Source organism: Triticum urartu, chromosome 5 (assembly GCF_003073215.2).
Source record: "Triticum urartu cultivar G1812 chromosome 5, Tu2.1, whole genome shotgun sequence".
Classification (NCBI taxonomy): Eukaryota; Viridiplantae; Streptophyta; class Magnoliopsida; order Poales; family Poaceae; genus Triticum; species Triticum urartu.
This window is the reverse complement of record NC_053026.1, coordinates 506,488,446-506,501,847: the sequence shown is the minus strand read 5'-3', so window position 1 is coordinate 506,501,847 and position 13,402 is coordinate 506,488,446.

Sequence of the window (13,402 nt, the reverse complement as noted above, 5' to 3'; positions counted from 1 at the left end):
TCCATTGCATGGCAATCCCTACTCACTCACATTGATATCTATTGATGGGCATCTCCATAGCCCGTTGATACGCCTAGTTTATGTGAGACTATCTTCTCGTTTTTGTCTTCTCCACAACCACCATTCTATTCCACCTATAGTGCTATATCCATGGCTCACGCTCATGTATTGCGTGAAAATTGAAAAAGTTTTGAAAATGTTAGAGTATGAAACAATTGCTTGTCTTGTCATCGGGGTTGTGCATGATTTAAATACTTTGTGTGGGGAAGATGCAGCATAGCCAAACTATATGATTTTGTAGGGATAACTTTCTTTGGCCATGTTATTTTGAGAAGACATAATTGCTTTGTTAGTATGCTTGAAGTATTATTATTTTTCTATGTCAATATAAACTTTTGTCTTGAATCTTTCTAATCTGAATATTCATACCACAATTAAGAAGATTTACATTTGAATTATGCCAAGTAGCACTCCGCATCAAAAATTCTCTTTTTATCATTTACCTACTCGAGGACGAGTAGGAATTAAGCTTGGGGATGCCTGATACGTCTCCAACATATCTATAATTTTTGATTGCTCCATGCTATATTATCTACTGTTTTGGACTATATTGGACTTTATTTTCCACTTTTATATTATTTTTGGGCCTAACCTATTAACCGGAGGCCCAGCCCAGAATTGTTGTTTTTTGCCTATTTCAGTGTTTCGGATAAACAGAATATCAAACGGAGTCCAAACGGAATAAAATCTTCGGGAACGTGATTTTCTCACCGAACATGATCCAGGAGACTTGGACCCTACTGCAAGGGATCAAAGAGGAGGTCACGAGAGTTGGGGCGCCCCCCCCCCCCAGGGCACGCCCCCCTGCCTCGTGGGCCCCTCGATGCTCCACCGACGTACTCCTTCCTCCTATATATACACACATACCCCCAAACGATCAGAATAGGAGCCAAAAACCTAATTCCACCGCCGCAACTTTCTGTATCCACGAGATCCCATCTTGGGGCCTGTTCCGGAGCTCCGCCGAAAGAGGGCCATCATCAGGAGGGCTGCTACATCATCATAGCCCCTCCGATGAAGTGTGAGTAGTTTACCTCAGACCATCGGGTCCATAGTTAGTAGCTAGATGGCTTCTTATCTCTTTTTGGATCTCAATACAAAGTTCTCCCCCTCTCTTTTGGAGATCTATTCGATGTAATCTTCTTTTTGCAGTGTGTTTGTTGAGATCGATGAATTGTGGGTTTATGATCAAGTCATCTATGAATAATATTTGAATCTTTTTTGAATTCTTTTATGTATGATTGGTTATCTTTGCATATCTCTTCGAATTATCCGTTTGGTTTGGCCAACTAGATTGGTAGTTCTTGCCATGGGAGAAGTGCTTAGCTTTGGGTTCGATCTTGTGGTGTCCTTACCAAGTGACAGAAGGGGCAGCAAGGCACGTATTGTATCGTTGCCATCGAGGATAACAAGATGGGGTTTATTTCATATTGCATGAATTTATCTCTCTACATCATGTCATCTTGCTTAAGGCGTTACTCTGTTTTTAACTTAATACTCTAGATGCATGCTGGATAGCGGTCGATGAGTGGAGTAATAGTAGTAGATGCAGAATCATTTCGATCTACTTGTCACGGACATGATGCCTACATACATGATCATGCCTAGATATTCTCATAATTATGCTCAATTCTATCAATTGCTCAACAGTAATTTGTTCACCCACTGTAGAATACTTATGCTCTTGAGAGAAGCCACTAGTGCAACCTATGGCCCCCGGGTCTATTCTCATCATATCAATCTCCATCACTTTAATATTGTTTTGCTTTTTACTTTGCCTTTACTTTTTACTTTGCATCTTTATATCAAAAATACCAAAAATATTATTTCTATCAGATCTCACTCTCGTAAGTGACCGCGAAGGGCTTGACAACCCCTAATCGCCTTGGTTGCGAGTAGCTATCGCTTAGTGTAGGTACGAGGGACTTGAGAGTGGGCTCCTACTTGATTGATACCTTGGTTATCAAACACTGAGGGAAATACTTATGCTACTCTGCTGCATCATCCCTTCCTCTTCGGGGAAAACCAATGCAAGCTCAAGACGTAGCACCGAGACATAGTCTTTCAGAAGCGCTAGCACCTTACGATCGGGTAGACCGTTACACCTACTTTACCCCTACATCTCCTAGTCTACCACTATAAGAGTTCGCACGACTTACTAAACTATGCTAGAGCCCATAGTAGCTTGTGGCTGCACACGGAAGTTTCTAGCATGAATAATCTCATGATCCCTTTGAGCCTGGGTGGCGGTCCAAAAGAAAAATAGGCAATCACTGGAATACCCAGGTGCCTCAATCCACCCAGATGTGTATTTAAGTTGCCACCTTATATAATCCATTAATTTAACAAACTCACATATGTCATGGATTTCACTCACCCAATCCACGTCTACTAGCATAGCATGGCATAATAAGCAAACATAGAAGTAACTCCCAATGGTTTGATAATAAACAGGTAATAGGTACTACCTCAACTACTTCCCAAAACCCACAATTCAATTAGATCCTAATCATGCAATGTGTGAGGATTGATCTAATGCAATAAAAACTGGGTAGTAGGAGGTGTGATCAAAGTGTTACTTGCCTTGCTGATGATCCGCAAAACCTAGCGATTCGAAGTAGCAAGCGGCACACTCCGGGTACTCTATCACAAACAAACAACCATACAATAAGTACTCAACTAATTCACAAGTAAAACTCGAATAAGGGATCTAACCAGAAGGTTCAACTTAAGAACTCCGGTTGGCAACAAGAATCAAATCGAACGAAGCAACGAAAGACAAATGGCAAAAAACAAGCTTTGTTTACTATTCTGGATCTAGGGAAATTTGTAGAGTGGCAGAAACTTGTTTGAGTTGGTTATTCGGAAAGAGGGTTTCGAGACGAAACTCCAGGCGCTTGGAATCGCCTGATTCCGATAAACGAGCGAAAAGTTATAATAGAACGAAATCGGATCAGGAATTGCGATCAGAAAAATCGCAGATTTAATCCGAGAAAAAGAAAAACGACGAACAAATTAACGAACGAACGTTCGATCTGGATCTAAACGATGAACGCGTTCGCTAAAACGAACGAACAAGCGAACACTCGCTAAATAAATAAACCGAGAAAACCGATCTATTAAAAAAACGAAACTAAAAAAACAGAACGAAAAACCGACGGAAAACCGAACGGTTTTTTGAGAAAAACCGGCGGCGGGCGGGGTTAACCTCCGGCGAGCGGCGGCTCCGGCAGGCGGCGAGGGGCGGCGGCGGCGTGGGGCGGCGGCGGCGCGGTGCGGCGGCGCGGGGTGGCGGCGCGGGCGGCGGCGGCGCTAGGGTTTGGGGCTCGGCTGGGCTCCTCCCCTCGCTTATAAGGCCGGTCGGGCCAGGTGTCCGGGTCGGACATGGCCCGTTAGGTCGGTTCGTGTTTTTTTAAATAGTTACGCTCAGAAAACAAACAAAAGAAATACTAAACGGACTCCAAAATCCCGAAATAAATTTTCCCTGGCTTCTAAAATCAAGTCGCACACGATGAACATTTATTTGGGGCCTAAATGAAATTTTGAAAAACACGCATTTTCCTAAATTCAAATAAAATAGCGAATAAAACTGAAATAAAATCTTATTTGATTTTTTATTAAATCCTCAATATTTCTTTATTTTTGGGAAAGTCATTTTGTTCCCTCTCTAAAGTCATTTTATTCCCTCTCTCATATTTTTGATAATAGAAATAATTGAAGATAAAATAAATAAAATCAAATGATCCTATTTTCAAAATTTGAGAAAACTCAAATATGAAAATAACGAAATCCCCAACTCTCTCCGAGGGTCCTTGAGTTGCGTAGAATTTCTAGGATCAACCAAAATGCAATAAATATGATATGCAATGATGATCTAGTGTATAACATTCCAAATTGAAAATTTGGGATGTTACAAACCTACCCCCCTTAAGATGAATCTCGCCCTCGAGATTCGGGTTGGCTAGAAAATAGGTGAGGGTGGTCCTTCAGCATTCTTCCTCTCGTTCCCAGGTGGCTTCATCCTCCGTGTGGTGGCTCCACTGAACTTTGCAAAACTTGATAACCTTGCTGCGGGTGACTCGGCTGGCATACTCAAGAATCTTGACTGGTTTCTCCTCATAGGTCAAATCACTGTCCAACTGAATCGCTTCCAGCGGCACTGTATCTCTCAGCGGTATATCAGCCATCTCTGCGTGGCACTTCTTCAACTGGGAAACATGGAATACATGAACTCCTGACAATCCTTCGGGCAATTCCAACTGTAGGCTACTTCTCCCATGCGTTCCAAAACCTTGTATGGTCCTACAAAACGTGGCGCTAACTTTCCCTTAACTCCAAGTGCTTAACTCCTCGAAGTGGAGATACTCGAAGATAAACTCGGTCTCCGACTTCGTAAACTGTCTCCTTGCGTTTTGAATCTACGTAGCTCTCTGCCTGGATTGGGCTACCTTGAGCCTATCGCGAATCAATTTCACCTTCTGTTCAGACTCCTTAATCAGATCCGGTCCAAACAACTGCGGTCTCCAACTTCATCCCATGACAATGGTGTTCTGCACCTTCTTCCGTACAAAGCTTCAAAAGGGGCCATCTTCAAACTGGATTGATAACTGTTGTTGTAAGAGAACTCTGCGTATGGCAAATTCTCGTCCCAACTAGATCGTAATCTAGCGCACAAGCTCTCAGCATATCCTCCAAAATCTGATTGACTCTCTCGGTCTGTCCATCTGTCTGCGGATGGAAAGCTGTACTAAACTCTAGCCTGGTACCCAAAGTTTCATGCAACTGATTCCAGAACTTTGAGGTAAACTGGGTTCCTCTATCTGATACAATGCTCCTTGGAACTCCATGCAGACATACGATCCTGGTCATGTATATCTTTGCCAACTTGGCACTGGTATAGGTAGTCTTCACTGGGATGAAATGAGCTACCTTTGTCAAACGATCGACTACAACCCAATCGAGTCATAGCCTGAACGTGTTCTGGGCAATCCTGTGATAAAATCCATGCCTAACTTATCCCACTTCCATTCGGGTATTGGCAATGGCTGTAGCAATCCGCTGGCTTCTGATGCTCTGCCTTTACTCTCTGACATACATCACAAACTGCTACATACTCCGCAATATCCTTCTTCATTCCGGTCCACCAGAAAGTATCCTTCAAATCCAAATACATCTTGGTATTTCCTGGGTGAATCGAATATGGTGAATCATGGGCCTCTTGCAAATCAACTTCCTGATCTCCGGGTGTTGGGCACATAAACACGGTCTTCAAACCATAAGGTATCGTGCTCATCCTCACGAAATCCTTTAGCTTTTCCTTTGCTCATTTTCTCCTTAATAGAAGCAATCTCCTTGTCAGTCTTCTGGGCTTCTCCGATCTTATCCATCAAAGTAGACTGAATTTCCTGTGCTGCTACATAGCCTCTCGGAACTATCGCCAAACATAGCTCACGAAGATTCTCGGCAAACTCACTTGGTAAATCTCCCGTCATTAAGGTGTTGACATGACTTTTACGACTCAGCGCATCGGCTACTACGTTAGCCTTTATAGGGTGATAATGCAATTTCATATCATAATCCTTTATGAGCTCCAACCATCTCCTTTGCCTGAGATTCAACTCCTTCTGCGTGAAAATATACTTCAAACTCTTGTGATCCGTGTACACCTCGTAATGGTTTCCAATGAGAAAATGTCTCCAAGTCTTCAATGCATGCACTACGGCTGCTAACTCCGAATCATGCGTGGCATAATTTAACTCATGTGGCTTAAGTTATCGTGAGGCATAGGAAACAACTCTTCCTTCCTACATAAGAACTGCTCCAAGTCCTCGACGTGAAGTGTCACAATACACCTCATAATCCTTGGTCTGATCTGGCAAAATCAACACTGGTGATGTAACTAAACGTTTCTTCAACTCCTGGAAACTGGCCTCACATTCCTCGGTCCATATGAACTTGGTATCCTTCTTCAACAACTCCGTCATAGGCTTTGCAATCTTTGAGAAATTTTCAATGAATCTCCGGTAGTATCCTGCAAGTCCAAGAAAACTCTGGATCTCTCCAATTGTTGTTGGCGCTTCCCAATTTGTCACAGTGTCAACCTTGGTGGGATCTACTCCTATACCTTCTCCGGATATAACGTGTCCGAGAAATCCAACTTCCTTCAACCAAAACTCACATTTGCTAAACTTGGCAGATAACTGATGTGCTCTGAGCTTACCAAGTACCGAACGCAAATGCTCCTTATGCTCCTCTTCATTCTTCGAGTAAACCAGAATATCATCAATGAACACTATGACGAACTTATCCAAAAACTCCATAAACACTTTGTTCATCATGTTCATAAAATATGCCGGTGCATTAGTCAGACCAAATGACATAACGGTATACTCGTACAGCCCATACCTGGTGGTAAACGCCGTCTTAGGTATATCCTGTTCTCGTATCTTCAACTGATGGTACCCTGATCGCAGATCGATCTTGGAAAATACCTTAGCTCCTTGCAATCGATCAAACAGATCATTGATCATCGGTAGTGGGTACTTGTTCTTGATGGTTACTTCATTCAATCCTCGATAATCAACAACCATCCTTAACGATCCATCCTTCTTCTCCACTAGAAGTACCGGCAATCCCCAAGGTGAAGAACTTGGGCGAATATATCCTTTATCCAGTAACTCCTTAATCTGCTTCTTAATCTCTTCCAAATCCTTTGCGGGCATCCTATATGGTCTCTTTGATATTGGCCCTGTGCCTGGCAAAAGCTCAATCAAAAACTCAATATCTCTATCCGGTGGCCTGCCTGGCAACTCCTCTGGAAATACATCAGGGAAATCCTTCACTACTGGTACTTCCTCCTGTACAATTCCTGTTACGAATTTACTTGAGTCCTTTTTGGCACAGGTCGGGATCCATACTTGATCCTTCTTCCTTCTGGGGTGGTAAGCAAAATTGACTTACTGGCGCAATCGATTTTTCCTCCATACATCGACAGCCAATCCATACCCAGAATTATATCCAAACCTTGTGATTCCAAAATGATCAAATCTGAGGGAAACACATGACTACCTATACTCAATGGCACTTGAAAACATCCCTTACTAGCCATATGCTCCGCTCCTGGTGAGCTTACTAGCATAGGTGTTCGAAGAACTTTGGTGGGCAGGTTATACTTATCCACAAATCCCCTTGATATGTATAAATGCGATGCACGAGTATCAAAAAGAACGAGTGCAGTAAATGACTTAACCAAAAACTTACAGATTACTGCATCGGGCTGGGCTTCAACCCCCTCCACGTTAACGTGGTTCACCTGTCCCCTGTTGAAAGGGTTCGGCTTCTTCCCAAAGCTTCCATTGCCTTTTCCATTCTGGGATTCAGGACATTCATTGGCATAATGGCCGGTCTTCTGGCACTTAAAGCAAGTGACTTGGCTCAGGTCTCTCTTGGCTGGGGTTGATGGGTTGGTACAGTTCTGCCCGTTGCTTCCTCCATTCCCATTACCATTATTGGTGTCATTAATGTTGTGCGAGCTACCTCCTCCATGGGTATGCTGAAAATGTCCTCCCGGTCTAGGGGTAAAACATGCTTCTGCTGAGCTCCTGAATTGTACTTCCCTTCTCCATACTTCCTCTTGCGATTCTCAATCTGCTGCTGCTTCCCTTCAATCATAAGAGCACGATCTACCAACTCCTGGTAGTTGTTGAAGGTTGCTACCATCAACTGCATGCTCAACTCATCATTCAGTCTTCCAGAAACTTCTCCTGCTTAGCTGCATCCGTAGCAACGTCATCTGGGGCATAACGTGCTAGCTTACTAAAGTCCTCCACATACTGGCCAACTGTCCGTCCTCCTTGGCGCAAGTTGCGAAACTCACGCTTCTTCATGGCCATAGCTCCTGCTGAAACATGGGCAGTACGGAAAGCCTGCTGGAACTGGTCCCATGTGACAGTGTCGATAGGGAAAGTGGCGGTGAAATTCTCCCACCATGATGCTGCGGGTCCTTCAAGCTGGTGTGCGGCAAACTTCACCTTTTCCGCATCTGTGCATCCTGCCATGGTCAACTCCCTTGGCTGTCTTGCGGAGCCAATCATATGCTACTATAGGCTCGGTGCTACTGGAAAACACCGGCGGATTTAGCCTAAGAAAACAGGCTAAGTGATCAACAGGTGGTGGTGGTGGTGGGTTGTTGTTGTTCCCCTGATTCTGATTCTGGACTAGCAACTGCATCAATGTGTTCTGCTGCTGGATCAACTGGGTGAGCTCCGGTGGAAAGGTAAATCCGGGGTCACGTCTCGGAGGCATCTGAGGGTTTAGAAAAGATGAGATTAAGAATAGAGGGGGTCTAAAGAGAAAACACTACCCATATGCACATGAGGCAAAAGCAAACAATTCACTTCATTCAATCAAACAAGGGCATACAATTGATCTAACTATCGCAAATATCGCAAAAGTGCTCGACTATATTGTGTTTACATGGGGGAATACTACTACTATCTGGTGGTCATCTAGAAATTTGAACCGGTGGAAGACTCCATGATATCTGCTCCAGCTTCGTCTTCAAAGTCGGGTTCACTTGGATCCGAATCGGTGTCGTCGATGATGATGTAGTTGTCCGGACATGCGACGTACTCGTCTTCCTCCTGGGATGCTAACTTCCTCTTGAGTTCTTCAATCTCCTGCTTAAGATCGCCATTGTGCCTTACTAGAGCTACAATCTCGTCCATGTAGTCCTTGCGTGTAGACTTTAGTTCTCCTTCTAGCTCGATGATCCTTGCCTTCGCATTCTTCAACTCTATCATATCATTGCACATCTGGTTCTCGTGGCGTCGAATGTGCTGTTTTAACTCCTGGATGAAAGATGCAATGGATCTATCTTTCTTGGTGCTGACTAACTCCCATTGTTCATCATGGCGTCCGCAAATCTGGTAGATAGTGTCCTTGAGGTCTTCTTGATAAACTTCTCCAATGCGTCCTATGGTGATATGAGCTGCCATGCTCCTTCCTAGACTCCAGGTTGGTGCATTGAAAACACTATCTATGGGCTTCGTGATTGGCGCGAATGTTCTTCCCGGAACATTAGCTTGAATCTTCCAGCGCTCCTCTTCAGGCAGAGTGGCGTTGAAGGTTCCCATGAAGCTTGGTAATCCAATGTTCAGGTACTTGGTGACTTCCTTCAGGTGAAATCCAAATGGTGTGCCTTCATCCGGTTGAGCGTACTTAATCTTCGCGTGCGTCATCCTAATAGAGTAGAAAAGATGAGGAGTTAGAAAATGAGAAGAGAAGGGTGATCTATGGCTTTAACTTAGTGGTCGTGTCCTACAGTCAGCGTGTGCTCGGATACCATCTCTGTAGCGACCTGACCCGAATGGATCACGTCTACTGTGCTACGGTGTCATCCCTGGATCAGTAATGCTGACACCACACAGTACATCGAGGTTTTATAGCAGAGTTTCAATCACACACTTATTACATCGATGGCTCAAAAAGAACTTATTACAATAAATATGGCTGAAGGCCATCTAATAACGATAACAGCGGAAGACTCGGAAGATAAATGGGTCCATCAACTCCAGCGGCATCACTGAGTATAGAACCACGACCTAAACGCCTCAATCGTCGTCTGAAAAGTCTGCAACATTAACGTTGCAGCCCGAAAACGGGTCAGCACATGGAATATGCTGGCAAAGTAACACATAGAGAGTAATGGAATGAAACAGCTATACTACATGCATATATGGCTGGTGGAAAGCTCTATGGTTACAGTTTTGCGTAAAGCCAGTTTTTCCCTACTGCAAAGGAATAAATTTTATTTACTATCATGGTGGTTGTGAAACATTGAGAATGGTTGACAGCATTCTCAATCCCAATTAAAAGTAATTAAACCCAATAACATTAATTAGAAGTAACATGTTGAGATTCACAATGATATTCAAGTACTAGATACTCAAGTTGTCCATAACCGGGGACACGGCTAATCATGATTAGTTTGTTACTCTGCAGAGGTTGCGCACTTTTCCCCACATGACTCGATCGCCTCCGTTTGTTTTCTCGCACTACATGGTGTTTGAGAAACGGATGACCGAGACATAGTCTTTCAGAAGCACTAGCACCTTACTTGTGGGGTAGACCGGTACACCTACATCCCCTACATCTGCTAGTCCACCCCGTAAGAGTTCGAACAACTTAGTCCAACTATGCTAGAGCCCATAGTAGCATGTGGCTGCACACGGAAGTTTCTAGCATGAATGATCTTATGATCCCTTTGAGCCTGGGTGGCGGTCCAAAAAAAATAGGCAAGTCCTGATAGACATCAGGTGCCTCAATCCACCCAGATGTGTGTTTAAGTTGCCACCTTAGATAAACCATTAAAATTATCAATCTCACATCTGTCATGGATATCACTCACCCAATCCACGTCTACTAGCATAGCATGGCATAATAAGCAACGTAGAAGTAACTCCCAAGGGTTTGATAATAATACAGGTAATAGGTACTACCTCATCTACTTCCCATCCCACAATTTAATTAGATCCTAATCATGCAATGTGTGAGGATTGATCTAATGCAATAAAACATGGGTTGTAGAAAAGGTATGATCAAAGTGTTACTTGCCTTGCTGATGATCCGCGAGTCCTAGGGTTTCGAAGTAACAAGCGGCGCAATCCGGGTAATCTATCGCAGACAAACAACAAGCATACAATAAGTACTCAACTAATGCACAGGTAAAACTCGAACAAGAGAACGAACCAGGTAGTTCAACTTAAGAACTCCGGTTGCAAGAAAGAACGAAAAACAAACGGCGGAAGAAAACAACTCGGTTCTAGCAAGTTGAATCTAGGTCAAAATTTTACTGTAACAAAAGCTTGTTCAAGTTGATTAGACGGAACGGCGGTTTCGAGACGAAACTCCAGGCGCTTGAATCACCTGATTCCGATAAACGAGCGAAAAGAAAGACTAGAAAGAAGATCGGATCTGAGATCGCGATCGCGGAATAAATCCGACGAAAAGAAAAAGAAGAACGGTTAAACGAACGGACGTTCGTTAACCTAGAAGAATCCGGTGATCACGTTCGTTAGGACGAACGGTCCGGCGAACGGTCCAAAGGCAACTAAATCGGAGAAGAAAACGAATCCGATCTAGGGTTTCGGAGAAGAAAAATCGAACGAAAAACCGATCTAGAAAACCGGAACGGTTTAGAGAAGAAAAGAATCGGAACGATTAGAAGAAAACGATCCGAGAAAAAGAATAGATGTAGCACGGGGCTACCTTGGCGAGGTCTCCGGTGAACGGGGCTCCGGCGGCGTCGGCGTAGGGCGGCGGCGTGGGCAAGGTGCGGCGGCGGCGCGGGTGTGGGGCGGCGGCGGTAAGGTGCGGCGGCGGCGCGGGTGTGGGGTGGCGGCGGCAAGGTGCGGCGGCGGCGCGGGGTGTGGGGCGGCGGCGCGGGTGAGGCGGCGGCGCGGGGTATGGGGCGGCGCGGCGGCGGTGACGCAGGGCGCGGTGTGGGGCGGCGCGGCGGCGGCGCAAGGCGCGGTGTGGAGGAGAGCTTTGATTTGATGTGTTTAGAGGGGGGGTGCTTGGGTATTTATATTGGGGAGGGGAGGGGTTTACTTGGGGTAGAGGACAAGGAATTAGAATAGGAGTAGGAAAGATCTAGAAAATAAATGGAGTAAGGAAAGGGGAGGGGCTAAAGCCTAGAATCCATAAAGGATTCGGCTAAGAGGCAGAGGCGGCGGCGGCCTTGCGCCTGGCAAGCGCACGCGCGCCTCCCTGGGGCGGTGGCCTTTGGCCTGGCTGGGCCTTGGCCTGGCCGGCCTTGGTCCAGTTTTTTTTTGTTTTTTTTAATGAACGGTTCAGCGCGTAGAGAAAAAAAAAACAGATCTAAACGAACTCCGAAAAATCTAAGGTAAATTTTCCCCGACTCCTAAAAATGAGCCGAACAAAATGAACTTTTCTCCGGACCTAAAATGCAATTTTTGAAAACGCGCATTTTTCCCTATCCAAATAAAATGCAAATAAAACTCCGGCAACAAAATTGATCTATTTATTAAATCTTCATTTTCCTAAATTTGGGAAAGTCATATTATTCCCTCTCTCATATTTTGACACCGGAAAAATTATTGAAGATAAAATAAATAAATCAAATGATCCTATTTTCAAAATTCGAGAGAACTCTCAAATATGAAAATAATGAAATCTCCAACTCTTCCCGAGGGTCCTTGAGTTGCGTGAAATTTCTAGGATCAACCAAAATGCAAGAAAATATGATATGCATATGATCTAGTGTATAACATTCCAAATTGAAAATTTGGGATGTTACAGCAAGATACATACGGATCTGAATGTTGCAGACCCGTTGACTAAGCCTCTTCCACGAGCAAAACATGATCAGCACCAAGGCTCCATGGGTGTTAGAATCATTACAGTGTAATCTAGATTATTGACTCTAGTGCAAGTGGGAGACTGAAGGAAATATGCCCTAGAGGCAATAATAAAGTTATTATTTATTTCCTTATAATCATGATAAATGTTTATTATTCATGCTAGAATTGTATTAACCGGAAACATAATACATGTGTGAATACATAGACAAACAAAGTGTCACTAGTATGCCTCTACTTGACTAGCTCGTTAATCAAAGATGGTTATGTTTCCCGACCATGAACAATGAGTTGTTATTTGATTAACGAGGTCACATCATTAGTTGAATGATGTGATTGACATGACCCATTCCATTAGCTTAGCACCCGATCGTTTAGTATGTTGCTATTGCTTTCTTCATGACTTATACATGTTCCTATGACTATGAGATTATGCAACTCCTGTTTGCCGGAGGAACACTTTGGGTGCTACCAAACGTCACAACGTAACTGGGTGATTATAAAGGAGCATTACAGGTGTCTCCAAAGGTAGATGTTGGGTTGGCGTATTTCGAGATTAGGATTTGTCACTCCGATTGTCGGAGAGGTATCTCTGGGCCCTCTCGGTAATACACATCACATAAGCCTTGCAAGCATTACAACTAATATGTTAGTTGTGAGATGATGTATTACGGAACGAGTAAAGAGACTTGCCGGTAACGAGATTGAACTAGGTATTGGATACCGACGATCGAATCTCGGGCAAGTAACATACCGATGACAAAGGGAACAACGTATGTTGTTATGCGGTCTGACCGATAAAGATCTTCGTAGAATATGTAGGAGCCAATATGGGCATCCAGGTCCCGCTATTGGTTATTGACCGGAGACGTGTCTCGGTCATGTCTACATTGTTCTCGAACCGTAGGGTCCGCACGCTTAACGTTACGATGACAGTTATTATGAGTTTATGCATTTTGATG